Source organism: Copadichromis virginalis, linkage group LG6, assembly GCF_057382275.1.
Source record: "Copadichromis virginalis isolate Kocher_CV1m ecotype Utaka linkage group LG6, C_Virginalis_male_GT1.1, whole genome shotgun sequence".
Taxonomy (NCBI): Eukaryota; Metazoa; Chordata; class Actinopteri; order Cichliformes; family Cichlidae; genus Copadichromis; species Copadichromis virginalis.
The window spans coordinates 10,184,490-10,198,285 of record NC_140623.1 but is presented as its reverse complement, the minus strand read 5'-3'; the positions used below and the strand labels follow the sequence as shown (position 1 = coordinate 10,198,285).

Below are 13,796 nucleotides of genomic sequence, written 5' to 3'. Positions count from 1 at the left end.
AAATAGAGCTCAGTGCAAGAAAGTTTCTTACCAGCAATACAAGACATAAATACACACATAAACATTACAAGACATAAGAACAAATAAAAGATATTTGCAACAAATAGAGCTCAGTGCAAGAAAGTTTCTTACCAGCAATACAAGACATAAATACACATATAAACATGATAAGACATAAAAACAAGTCAAAGATATTTGCAACAAACAGACCTCAGTGCAAGAAAGTTACTTACCAGCAATACAAGACATACATACACACATAAACATTAAAAGACATAAAAACAACTCAAAGATATTCGCAATAAACAGACCTCAGTGCAAGAAAGTTACTTACCAGCAATACATGACATAAATACACACATAAACATTATAAAACATAAAAGCAAGTCAAAGATATTTGCAATAAACAGACCTCAGTGCAAGAAAGTTACTTACCAGCAATACAAGACATAAATACACACATAAACATTACAAGACATAAAAACAGGTCAAAGATATTTGCAATAAACATACCTCAGTGCAAGAAAGTTACTTACCAGCAATACAAGACATACATACACACATAATCATTACAAGACATAAATACACACAAAAACATTAGAAGACATAAAAACAAGTCAAAGATATTTGCAACAAACAGACCTCAGTGCAAGAAAGTTACTTAACAGCAATTGAAGACATACATACACACATAAACATTAAAAGACATAAAAACAACTCAAAGATATTCGCAATAAACAGACCTCAGTGCAAGAAAGTTACTTACCAGCAATATAAGACAAAAATACACACATAAACATTACAAGACATAAAAACAGGTCAAAGATATTTCCAATAAACAGACCTCAGTGCAAGAAAGTTACTTAACAGCAATTGAAGACATAAATACACACATAAACATTACAAGACATAAAAACAAGTCAAAGATATTTGCAACAAATAGAGCTCAGTGCAAGAAAGTTTCTTACCAGCAATACAAGACATAAATACACACATAAACATGATAAGACATAAAAACAAGTCAAAGATATTTGCAACCAAAAAACTCAGTGCAAGAAAGTTACTTACCAGCAATACAAGACATAAATACACACATAAACATGATAAGACATAAAAACAAGTCAAAGATATTTGCAACAAACAAAACTCAGTGCAAGAAAGTTACTTACCAGCAATACAAGACATAAATACACACATAAACATTATAAAACATAAAAGCAAGTCAAAGATATTTGCAACAAACAGACCTCAGTGCAAGAAAGTTACTTACCAGCAATACAAGACATAAATACACACATAAACATTACAAGACATAAAAACAGGTCAAAGATATTTGCAATAAACAGACCTCAGCGCAAGAAAGTTACTTACCAGCAATACAAGACATACATACACACATAATCATTACAAGACATACATACAGACATAAACATTAAAAGACATAAAAACAAGTCAAAGATATTTCCAACAAACAGACCTCAGTGCAAGAAAGTTACTTACCAGCAATACAAGACATACATACACACATAATCATTACAAGACATACATACAGACATAAACATTATAAAACATAAAAACAAGTCAAAGATATTTGCAACAAACAGACCTCAGTGCAAGAAAGTTACTTACCAGCAATACAAGACATACATACACACATAAACATTAAAAGACATAAAAACAACTCAAAGATATTCGCAATAAACAGACCTCAGTGCAAGAAAGTTACTTACCAGCAATACAAGACATAAATACACACATAAACATTACAAGACATAAAAACAAGTCAAAGATATTTGCAACAAACAGACCTCAGTGCAAGAAAGTTACTTAACAGCAATTGAAGACATAAATACACATATAAACATGATAAGACATAAAAACAAATCAAAGATATTTGCAACAAAAAAAACTCAGTGCAAGAAAGTTACTTACCAGCAATACAAGACATAAATACACACATAAACATTATAAAACATAAAAGCAAGTCAAAGATATTTGCAACAAACAGACCTCAGTGCAAGAAAGTTACTTACCAGCAATACAAGTCATAAATACACACATAAACATTACAAGACATAAAAACAGGTCAAAGATATTTGCAATAAACAGACCTCAGTGCAAGAAAGTTACTTACCAGCAATACAAGACATAAATACACACATAATCATTACAAGACATAAATACACACATAAACATTACAAGACATAAAAACAAGTCAAAGATATTTGCAACAAACAGACCTCAGTGCAAGAAAGTTACTTACCAGCAATGCAACACATAAGTACAAATATAAACATTATAAGACATAAAAACAGGTCAAAGATATTTGCAACAAACAGACCTCAGTGCAAGAAAGTTACTTACCAGCAATATAAGACAAAAATACACACATAAACATTACAAGACATAAAAACAGGTCAAAGATATTTGCAATAAACAGACCTCAGTGCAAGAAAGTTACTTAACAGCAATTGAAGACATACATACAGACATAAACATTATAAGACATAAAAACAAGTCAAAGATATTTGCAACAAACAGACCTCAGTGCAAGAAAGTTACTTACCAGCAATACAAGACATAAATACACACATAAACATTACAAGACATAAAAACAGGTCAAAGATATTTGCAATAAACAGACCTCAGTGCAAGAAAGTTACTTACCAGCAATACAAGACATAAATACACACATAAACATTAAAAGACATAAAAACAACTCAAAGATATTCGCAATAAACAGACCTCAGTGCAAGAAAGTTACTTACCAGCAATACAAGACATAAATACACATATAAACATGATAAGACATAAAAACAAGTTATTAGATTATTCTGTTATTATATGTTACCTTATATATGTAATCAAAGTAGTTGAATTAGAATACTGCTGTAGATCACATTATACCCTTTAATATAGAGTGTGTGAGCTGTATGTAGTTTAGTTCTCATTATACTTTTGAGTTAACAGAACATATTCACATATTAGTTCATTAGATAAATGTGCATCACTCTGTATCCTTGATCTGCTGGGAATGTGTTACACTGTTTTCTTGACATGCTTAATTGTTGAATCATGAAGAGAAGGTTGTAAGCAGGAGACTCTGTGTCTAAAGACAGGGGAGATAGACAGACCACATTCCACACCCCCACCTTACAGAAAGCAGAGAAACAACTGCCGAGGTCATAACTTAGGCGCTGTAACAGAGAAAAAATGTGATGTTTTGGCTTTTACGACTAGCTGGGGGCCACTAGAGACTATAAAAAGCTGAGCAACCCGTCACCATTCTGAGACATGTGCCTGACCCTCTGGTAGCATCTCTCCCGTCCGGACGTTGTAATGCTCTTATTGTTGAATTGTATGGAAATAAATGATTGTTGATTGAGCATTGATACACCGAGTATTGTCCTTCCTTCAGCCCAAAGATTCAAAGAATTGGGAGAATTCAACAAAGTGAAAAATATTTGCAACAAACAGACCTCAGTGCAAGAAAGTGGGGACGGGGGACTGTGCCTCACTGCCCTCCCCTTCTCCAAGAAACCCGTCTTCAACCGAGTCGAGAGAGCCGGGAACTTGTGAGGTGTGCATGTCCTGGTGAGCCTCCACCGTTTTATGGGTGGGTGCAGCCTCGACTGTACAGAGACAGACCAGACCAGCTGCACCACACAGACACTTCAAACCTCATCTGTGGACAAAAAACATATACATATATATATATATATATATATATATTTACACACACAAACACACACACACACACACACACACACACACACACATATATATTCAAACCTCAAGGACAAAAACCAGAGGACAAAAACTACAAGAACAATATAAATATGGAGAAAACTAACCTTAGAAACATGCAGGGTGACAGGAGACAGCAGCACTGCAGACATGAGGACAGACAGACAGTTAAGGCTGTGTGAGAGTCAAGTTCACTCCTATATATGACCTCCTATCGCAGAATGCGTTACTGTGACAACGCAGGCTTTGTGCTTTGAAGTGTGGTGATTGGTGACGTCATTGGAACGGCCTGTGATCTTACGTCACACTAGGCCGGATCAATTTGAAAAAGGTGTTTTTGTCTGAAAATGCTCGTGTCCAAACTACCGTTTTGACAGAGTTGTTCCAGCACTGCGCATGCGTGAAACGCAAGGTGACTCGACCTGCCTCATTTCTGTCTGCCGTTTATTTACTTTCCGGCTCTTTGAAACATGCAGCAAAATGAAAAGGAAAAGCGACTAGTTTTTTAAATGGACTAACAATGAGGTGGAGTTGTTGCTGCAAGTAATACAAAAGTACAAAGTTACAAAAGCGATTGAGAATTAAAGAATTTGAAGAAAAGCTATCTGGAGGATGTACAAACTGATATTAATCTTTAACGGGGCTGTCACAATTTATCACATGATTGCATCACTTGACTAGGCTATGTCCACATGTATGGGTATTTTTGAAAACGTAGATTTATCTATGCGTTTGTACCTTTCGTCCACACGTTTCGGCCACTGAAAACGGAGAGTTTTAAAAATTCCTGCCTGGGTGGAGATTTTCAAGAACTCCGTTTTTGCGTTTACTATGGACAAGGAAAACGGAGAAAACGCAGGGTCAAAGGTGTGTGCCTTTTTTGACGTCACACTGTGCGCCAAGTTATTGTTTCGGTGAAATTAATTTCTACAATGGCGGACTTAGACAAAATACTGTTAATTTTACTCTCTGTAGTGTTTAAATGCTTACATACACAGACAGTTACGGTCCCTCCACACATAGTACTCGGTTCTGCTTCTTTGCGCCGCCATCTTTGTTTACTCTTTCCCGCCCAGGCGTCTAGACATCTGATTGGCCAACATTTCTACACGGTTAGGAATATAGCGCCACCTGTTGCTTTGGCATGCTCCTGGCAGCATTTTCCTTCGTTTTTGGTGTTGAGGTGTGAATGGGATTTTAAAAAAAAACGAAAAATCTCAGTTTTCAGAAATACCCGTGTATGTGTGGACGTAGTCTACAATGTGTCATTGTTTTTAAAAAGGCTCCAGTTCGCTTTCCACAATGCTATGCGAAAACGGCGTCAAATGTATACGCTTTGGAGAGCGTTTTCAAAACGCTGCGCTTTCCTTGACCGAAAACGCTGTCTCAGTGTGGACGGAAGGCCAAAACGGAGAGAAAAAGATGCGTTTGAGTGATGAGTCATGATAGCATTATAGGCTGTTCACTTTTAAGTGTGGTAATTAGAAATATTGCAAAATAAAATACACACAAATATACTGTAAGAAAAGGCTTTATTTTTTAGTATATGCTGAATTATCAGTTTCAAAGCTACTCTACCAGAGTTTCACTAAAAAATGAAACAAAGGATATGTTTTAACCCTTTCATGCATGAATTATGACAACCTCTCAGCGAATAGCTTCTCTAAAATCAATAGAAACCCAACATTAAGTTCAGCTGAAGGTCAAACTGCAACAAAAAACTCTATAATCAACAGTTTACGTTAAAAACAGCTTCTTCTTTTGGAAAATAAAAACAAAAACGAACAGAAATCCCAGTACAGTACAGTTCCTTTGTATCGTGCTGCTGCCACCTGCTGCTCTGGGGTGGGAACAACAACACTTTGGATTTGCGTTCGTTATCAGCAACAAATGAGTTTTACTTTTGAGGCTGCAGTTTTTAGTTATGTTTATTTGTTGGATTCCATCAGTTTTTCTTCGAAGAGCCGAAAGACTTTCAGTTACTTATGATAAACTGTTTGTCTTATACAAACAGATAAATACAGAAAACAAGGAAGAAAACAAAGCTTGTATTCTATTTGATTTTCAAGATATTGAACTTTATTTTTTCCATTTCACCGAGTTCTTTTTTCCATGTACTTTTTGTCCAATAATTTTTTTTAATAATCAGATTAATGTTTATTTTAAAATTAAGAATTATTTATATTTTTTCTATTTGCTATATACTGAGCTGAAACATCCTTCTGTGTAGTCATGTAACACATTATTTTAAAATAATATATTTTAAACAGGTGGATGCAGGAATTAAGTGTTAAAACAGAGTCTTGTTCCATTTAAGCTATCTTTATTTCACATTTATTTGTACGCAATAAATACAGTTAAACATCCATGGGTGTGTAAATACGACGCCTGGCAGCCTCCGCATAGCCGACGCTGTAAAACGTGGGAGTTTTTACGTCCTTTTTAAAAAAAATGAATTTCAGATTCTGACTTGATGCATAATCAAGACCAGTAAACAGGTTAACAAAAAATTCTCTAATGGAAAAGAAACTTTAGGTATTCTTTTAATACAACAGGGTAAATGCAAACTTCAAAAATAAGTTTGATGTCATTCAGATCTCAAGGAGATCAACGAGAACGCAGCGTCACAGCTGACGGATACCTCTTTTCCTCTGATCAGATTCAGCTACGGTTTAATTGTTTTTCTTTTCTTAAAATCTTAATTCTAAAAACAAAAAAGGGGAAAAAAGCTGTGCCATTACTTACACAGATATCCATCTCTAAGCTCTCCGTAAATTATCAATACGATCGATAAGTCATATCTCAATCAAAGACACTACAATGGCTATTTACGGCTAAATAACAGGAAGTATTGATACCAATACGGCTGGTAAACAAACATCAAAAAGGAAATATTGAACAAAACATCCACAATACTGAAAAGGAATAAGAAGACATCAGAAAGTGCTTCACTATAGATTTTAAACTGGACAGCTAGCAGCTCAGGATGGTTTCCTCCTTAAAAATAAAAGGCATCTTTAAACTGCACATGCTCAGTGTAAACTGTCCTCCCCAACAGCGACTGTTACTGGCATCATTAGTGTCGTAAAAACAGTTTTTCTCTGTATTATGCAACATAAAAACAAAAGAGTTAGACTGTGTGTTGCCTCTTTCATATCAGATTTTGTATGTTAACTGAATTTTTTTGTGTCCTTTCTTAAACCGATGGTGATTTGCTAATAGGGTCATTTTGTCTCAACTCAAACAATTTTTAGAATTTTTCCTGGTCCTTCCAACCATGAAATTAAATCAGGATCTGTCATCAGGGAAATGTACCACAAAAAAATTCTAGGTATGGTCTAGTTAAATTATATTATTAAAAAAAAATTATTTAAGGTCCCATATTTGAGCAAACACCAAAAAGAATTTGAAAAGTACTCTACATGCTTTATTTTGTCCATTCGTCCATTGTCTTCTGTGTATCCTTAATAGGGTCATAACTATAAACCATTCAGAAAAGATTACCAAATGTTTTGCAGTGTGGCGGTCCACGTCCATGTTGATTTCTTGTCTATGGAATTAATTTCTGTTACTGTCAGTCTCCTGAAAATTACAATACCACTACAATACAATACTAACTGGCAAGAGAAAATATTTTGTGAATGAAACATAATTCATGTTCATTATTATTATTATTATTATTATTATTATTATTATTATTACATGAATGCCTATACTTTCATTGATATTTGGAAAGTAGTAAAATATTTTTTACTACTACTGTATAGTTAAGAGTTTAATGATAATGTATTATCATATATCATTGCTTATTTATTTTTACAGTATCCACTAGAACAGCGGCATATGGAGCCTCTTGCAGAAAGGCAGAGAGGATGACAGTCATCATCCTGGCAAACTAACCACAAAATATCAAAGTTAACCTAATAATTCAAGAGGAAAATATTCCACATCAGTTTTATATGGACTAACATTACTGTTCTGTTATGAGTTTAAGATTGAGCTTCTTTTAAATGGTTTATATTCAGTTTAATCTTCAGTCGCACTGGGGATTAATAAAGTAAACAATCTCTCTGTATGCCTGTGTAGCTATCTATATTATAAGACATTAAACTGTATTAATTAAATAACAAATAAAATCACAGCTGAAGACTTGAGCACCATGTGACATGATTAACTGTTCGCAGGATTACTAAAATGATTGAAACATGAAGGTGTTTTGGCAAAAAAGCTGGTCAAACATTAAACTGCAAAACTGAAAGTGCTGTTTGAGTCTGAACATTTTCAACTCACCACCAGAAAAAGATGCTGTTCTCCACAATATGTAAATAAGGATAGAGTATAGGCGATATCAGCAGCTGTATCAAAATGAGAATTTTATATCCCCCATAGTTGAGTATAGGCATTCAATCCAAAAGGTCACATGTTGTGGAGAAATAATGTGAATCTTTTGTGCAATCAAATGTTTTATTTTTATTTTAATAGCACAACAAATAATACATTTGTTAATAAATCTTATTCAGACACAAGTTTGCTTGTTGCTTGCTTCCTCACAAACGACCATTTCTGCTCCTTACATTCATCACCCTGAAAACAGCACAGTGAACAAATCATACTGAAACACTGTGTTTATTTCAGTTACAAAAGTTATTTTTATTTTAGGTTTCATGAAACACATATATATTGTTGGCAGTACTTTAGATGAAGGCAGCATGCTGCTCTCAGACTTACACTTAAACTCAAAGGGTCTATAATCTCTAAACTGATATATTTTACAAAGAAATCCTGTCTGGGCAGCGTCTGGATTTGGACTTAAGAGCTCGTTGGCATTTCTAAAACAATAGCAAACCTGCACACCATACATTGTTTGGTTTTTTGTTTTGTTTAAAGTTGTAGATATACATTAGAGACATGGCAGATTTGCATATATTCTTCAGGGTCTGCAGTCCTTTTCTCTTCTTCTGTGCTCCTGTGAGAATCTAAAACAAAGGTCACATAAATCATGGGGTTAAATTGATGCCTGTGGGACAAAATTACTCCAACAATATTCAGGACAAATTTATTTTTCCTCTGCAAAAAAATGAAATTGAGTACAAAGCATGTGAAACTTTTCTGTCTTGTGTTGTGTTCATTTATGTCTTTTCTTTTCTCTTTAATGTTTCTGTCCATTATATGTGCAAGAACAAACTTCTGAATCACCTCTTAGTGATAAGTGTCTACAGTTTCCTTTCTCGTTTGGCTCTGGACGAAGGCAGTCGCACTTTTCTCCTCTCCCTCTTCCTTCTCTTTCCTGCTTGGCTTCTCAATGTCCTTGTCTAGTCTCGTCTACTTTTCTACTTTTGCCCTGGATGACTCTCACGGTCTGTTACAACCTAAAAGAGGAATTATGGATTTGAACAACTGGTCCCTGATTGCAAGTGACACCCTCTTCTCAACGAGAAGCCTGGGCTTGAGTAAGTCCGAGTGTCCTTTCCTGCCGGATACACAATGGACGGGTGGAGGAACTGGAGGGTCGTGTGCCTGGCGGGACTGTCAATCGAGGACATTGTAGACATCTACCTTTTCGGAACCATGATAACAGGGTTCTTGCTGTTCGGAGTTGGCTTGGCCCTGGCTTATCAAAGATAGCAGAATTGGCTTTTCAAAACCCCACAAGGCTGCCCGCTATGATGGAAATGATGGGACGGGTCGTGACTTCTCAAAATGGGCTCATTGAACGCAGCACGGATAAGATCTTGGAGAAGCTCACGGCAGTCTCTGCTCTCTGAGCACAAGATTGATAACATCTCAGAGAAGCTCTCCAACGGGAGACTGAGAGACCAGTGACGGACTGTTAGACCAACTGTGAAATTGACATGCAGTTGTTCGCACTAAAGGAAAACCACCATCATTTCATGCAGCTACCGTATCGGTGTCAGCTGTGGTCTCAAGGCTGGAGCTGATATGTATGTATGTTCGGGGGGGGGGGGGTCCAATTTCACTGCAGATGTAAACATTGCATGTGACAAATAAAAGGCTTGATTGAATAGCTTCAGACTTATGTTCAAAGAAAAGAAAAGAAGCCCTCAAACCTCTACTCTACTTTATGTGTTGATTTAATGAGCGAGTTCACTTTGTTTCTCTCTTCTCTCAAACGTCTAATCTCTCCTCCTCCTCTTCCTCTGTGTTTTATTCAGTCGTACCGTTTACAGCAGCGAGCAGGGCTTCTTCTTGACCTTGGCGGGCTGAGGGCAGAGGACGGCACGAATGGCCTCATCAAACACAGTCTTCAGACCACGCTGGGTCAAGGCTGAGCACTCCAGGTATTTGACTGCATCTATACATGCGAAGACACATATATGTTAATAAAAGAAGAGAAAGAACTACAAAGACAAAGTAAGAGAAGAAAGGTTTGCTGGTAGTGGAGAAGAATAAGTTCAACTTTCAAAGAACACTATAGTCAACTACAGCTACTATACTTTTACTGTGATGCCAGGAAATGAGGGGAATAACAAAAATTTGCAGAGGCAGTCAGGCTACAAAGTTCTCTAGCATCTTCATCTGCTAGTTTCATATCTTCACTGGTGAGGAGAGCTTCAAATCTTAAAGTGCTTTTCAAGCAAATAAAGTAAGAGTGACTGACCTATCTCCTTAGCCAGAGCTAGGCCCTGTGGATAGGTGATAGGCGCCAGCTTCTTGTCCTTCAGTTTCTCAATGGTATCCTTTTCATCCCTCAGATCCAGCTTAGTGCCAACCAGGATGATGGGTGTGGAGGGGCAGTGGTGACGGACCTCAGGGTACCACTGGCAGAATACAGAGTAAAGGAAAACTAAATAAGAGGCAAGAAAGGGGAACACGCAAAATCAATGAACGTGTTAGAGGCAAAAAACAGAATCAAAGGTGGAGGGAGATGAAGCTCTGATGCCAGGTGTTACAGAAAGGTGGATGAAGGCATGAAAAACAAATGATATGCTGTAGCTATTAAAGATGAGAGAAATACATCATCCAACTTTCACCCACAGCATCAATCATTCATTCACATCAATTATTAGACCTGTTTAGGCTTTTTCTCCATTTTGTAATCCAAGTACCTATTTTTTTTCTCTATAATAAATTCCTGCTTTTGTTCCGTTTGTTCTTTTTTACATTTTGTTCCTCGGCAGCTGAGAGACAGGCCTCATAAAAAACAGCCAAAACTCACCTTAGCTCTGACGTTCTCATAGGATGCCGGGCTAACCAGGGAGAAGCAGATTAGGAAAACATCCTGGATGGAGAGACAAGGAGACAAAGAATTAGAATAGCTGCTGCAGTTTTAATTAGCTGACATGTTATATAAGTTCTGTCTCTGTAACTTTATGTCCATTAGTTACTGTGTGTGCCTGTGTGTGTATGTGTGATTCTGTACCGTCTGTGGCTAGGACAGTGGGCGGAGCCTGTCATAATCTTCCTGTCCAGCTGTATCCCAGAGGCCCAGGTTGACCGGCTTGCTGTCCACCATCACATTAGCTGAATATTTGTCGAATCTGTGGGGAGAGTAGAGAAGGTCAGCGATCAGCCAACAAGTCATAGGCAACCTTTCATTTCATTGGTTATTCATTCATTCAACAATCTTTCAATTCACTGATTGTTTAACCAGTGAAACTCCTGTAATGGAGAAAAAAACAGGACCATACTTGAAATACCACTGTTCACAAAAACATTAACCAACAACATTACTTTGGTTAGTTTGACACAAAAGCCATCCTAACCATGTCTAGTAAGAGAGAATAATACATAATAAGGCAGGGCTGCCCCCGTGTGGTCTCATAGTAGAATAACAGTTTAATTTCTCATTTTTAAAAACTTGAGAAATTTCATATTCATATTCAAATGTATTCAGGCTCAAATGAAACTGATAACACAAATGTTTGCAGACACAGATGTTTTTTTAAAGAAAGAAAGAGACTAGTGTACCAGATTAATCCTGTTTTATGGCCTGTCCGAGGTCTACCCCGCCCTTTGCCTAATGACAGCTGGGATGGGCTTCAGCCTCCTTAATGACCCAGTAGTTAAAAAGATGGATGGATTTCCTGAAATAGAAAAGTCACTGAAATAACGTAAACTGTCAAACATAGAACAACTATGACAAACAGTCAACACTATCTGAGATCCTGCTGGTGGTTAGGGAGGATATACGTGATTCTGTTTGTTGTTTAAACATATTTATAGAGTTAAGAGTTCAGATTGCTGGAAGAACAACATTCACGCAGTCTGATTGCTGTTTTTCTCCCAAAATGTAGAAACACCTGCTAACCATGGCACACTCTGCTTTTCCATTAGGTCTGTGCAAATACTACTTAAGTACACTCATCCTCCTGTGCCATTAGTGATATTAACAGAGTGTATTTTTTGACATATATAATATAGTTAGTATAGTTATTATACTAGCCGTAGCTGCCCCGCTTATTTTAGACATTCACAATAAAAAAGTAAGCGATAATATTTCAATATCAAACGTCATAATTAAGGTCAACATCTAAATAATGCTGTGTACAGACTCACACAGGTGTTAAATTACAGCATAAACTTACCTTAGACCTTCCTCCGTCATTCTCCTCCTAATTGTGCTCGGAGACACAGAAAACATATCGGCAATTACCCCGATGGTTATCCAGGACAGCACTAAAGTCCTGAGTGCTGCAGCCGGGATTTCAAGACGTGGACGACCAACATTTGAAGACTGTTCTTCCTCGGCGTATTCCAAACGAACACGGTGCTGAATTGATCTTAAACTTTCGACAATGCTGTCATCGATGCTAACATCTTGAAGAGCAATTATCATCCCAAGCATTTCAGAAACATCATCTAAACGACTCAAAACAGTATCTACAGGTAAATGTATCTACCCTCTCTATCTGATCTGCTAAAATGAGCAGAATTGACTGAAGTTCACACCAGTCCGCCATCCTCCCTGACCTTTGACCTAGCACGTTTTTGCTACCTGTGGCAGCCGTCCGCGGAGCAGGTATCCAGGAAAACTAGTCGATAGTAAACGATCAGCCAATAGGCGCAAAAGTCAAGCCCACTTGTTGTGTGCCCACCTTATTACTAAATTAGGCAGAGCACTCTGAATTGAATCAGGACATAAAGCACGGTCTTTATGTTGCTTTATTGAACACTGTCCATCTTACAACTAGCCACTTAACGGGGCTTCCTTCGGACAACCACATCCGGTTCAAAGGTCATCACATTAAGACATAGCCATATCAATACATGACATCCCCCTTTTCCTTAGATTCAAACTTTAGTTGTAATAACTTTGATGTCTTTTTTTCCCCCAACATTGAACATTCTTCTTGTCTTACTTTCTAACAATTATATAATCTAAATGTCTCACCACACATGTACCTTTCTTTTTTCAATATATACATGTCGAAATACACATATGAACTTGAAACTTGCCAAATGTAAGTTACCTCTTCACCTTAACATATTATAGTTCATTTCACCACAAAATCACGAAACCTCTCGGGTATCTTTTTAGCCCTCTGTGATCTACTTGGTCTCTCTGGCCCCTGGGAGCCCTCTTGTGGTGTTGGAGTGAAGGTGTCAGTCTTTGTGGGTGTTTCACCTTCCTCCCTTTCAGGTATTGTGTCATAGTGTCCTTCTCTGGTCTCATTTGTCTCGTATTTCTTCACATGTGTGGTATTCCGGTGATAGCGAGCTCCTGTTGGTGATTCAATAATGACTTGGTTTCCAGTTCTGCTTACAACTTTGTGTGGTGTTGCGTTGAATGGTGTTGTAAACTTGTCCACTTTGTCTTGTTGAACCAGCACTGTGTCTTCCTATTTTTATTTATTTTTTATTTTTATTTTATTTATTTTTATTTTTATTTTATTTTTCTGAAATTACACACGTTACTAACGTGTGTAATTTCAGAAAAATAGCTCTACCATTGACCAATCTCACCTGTCCTAAGGTTATTTTTCTCACCTCCTATCACTTCCTGTTCCAACACATGGTTGTGTTTTTGTGTAGCTTATCTGGATAGCCGAAATAACTAAAAACTTATAGATAACTTCTTATTTCATAGT

The 13,796-nt window shown here is 36.9% G+C and overlaps 1 long non-coding RNA gene and 1 pseudogene across 1 annotated transcript in view; one reads left to right on the top strand and one right to left on the bottom strand.

The window, feature by feature from the left end:
* Positions 1-10,046, top strand: part of LOC146707223 (uncharacterized) — a 32,805-nt gene extending 22,759 nt beyond the window's left edge. Inside the window, exon 2 of the long non-coding RNA XR_014920784.1 lies at positions 9,921-10,046. This is a non-coding gene — a long non-coding RNA (uncharacterized LOC146707223). The remainder of the gene's footprint in view (positions 1-9,920) is intronic.
* Positions 8,206-12,921, bottom strand: LOC146707222 (ras-related C3 botulinum toxin substrate 2-like; annotated as a pseudogene).
* Between the last annotated feature and the right edge of the window lie 875 nt (positions 12,922-13,796).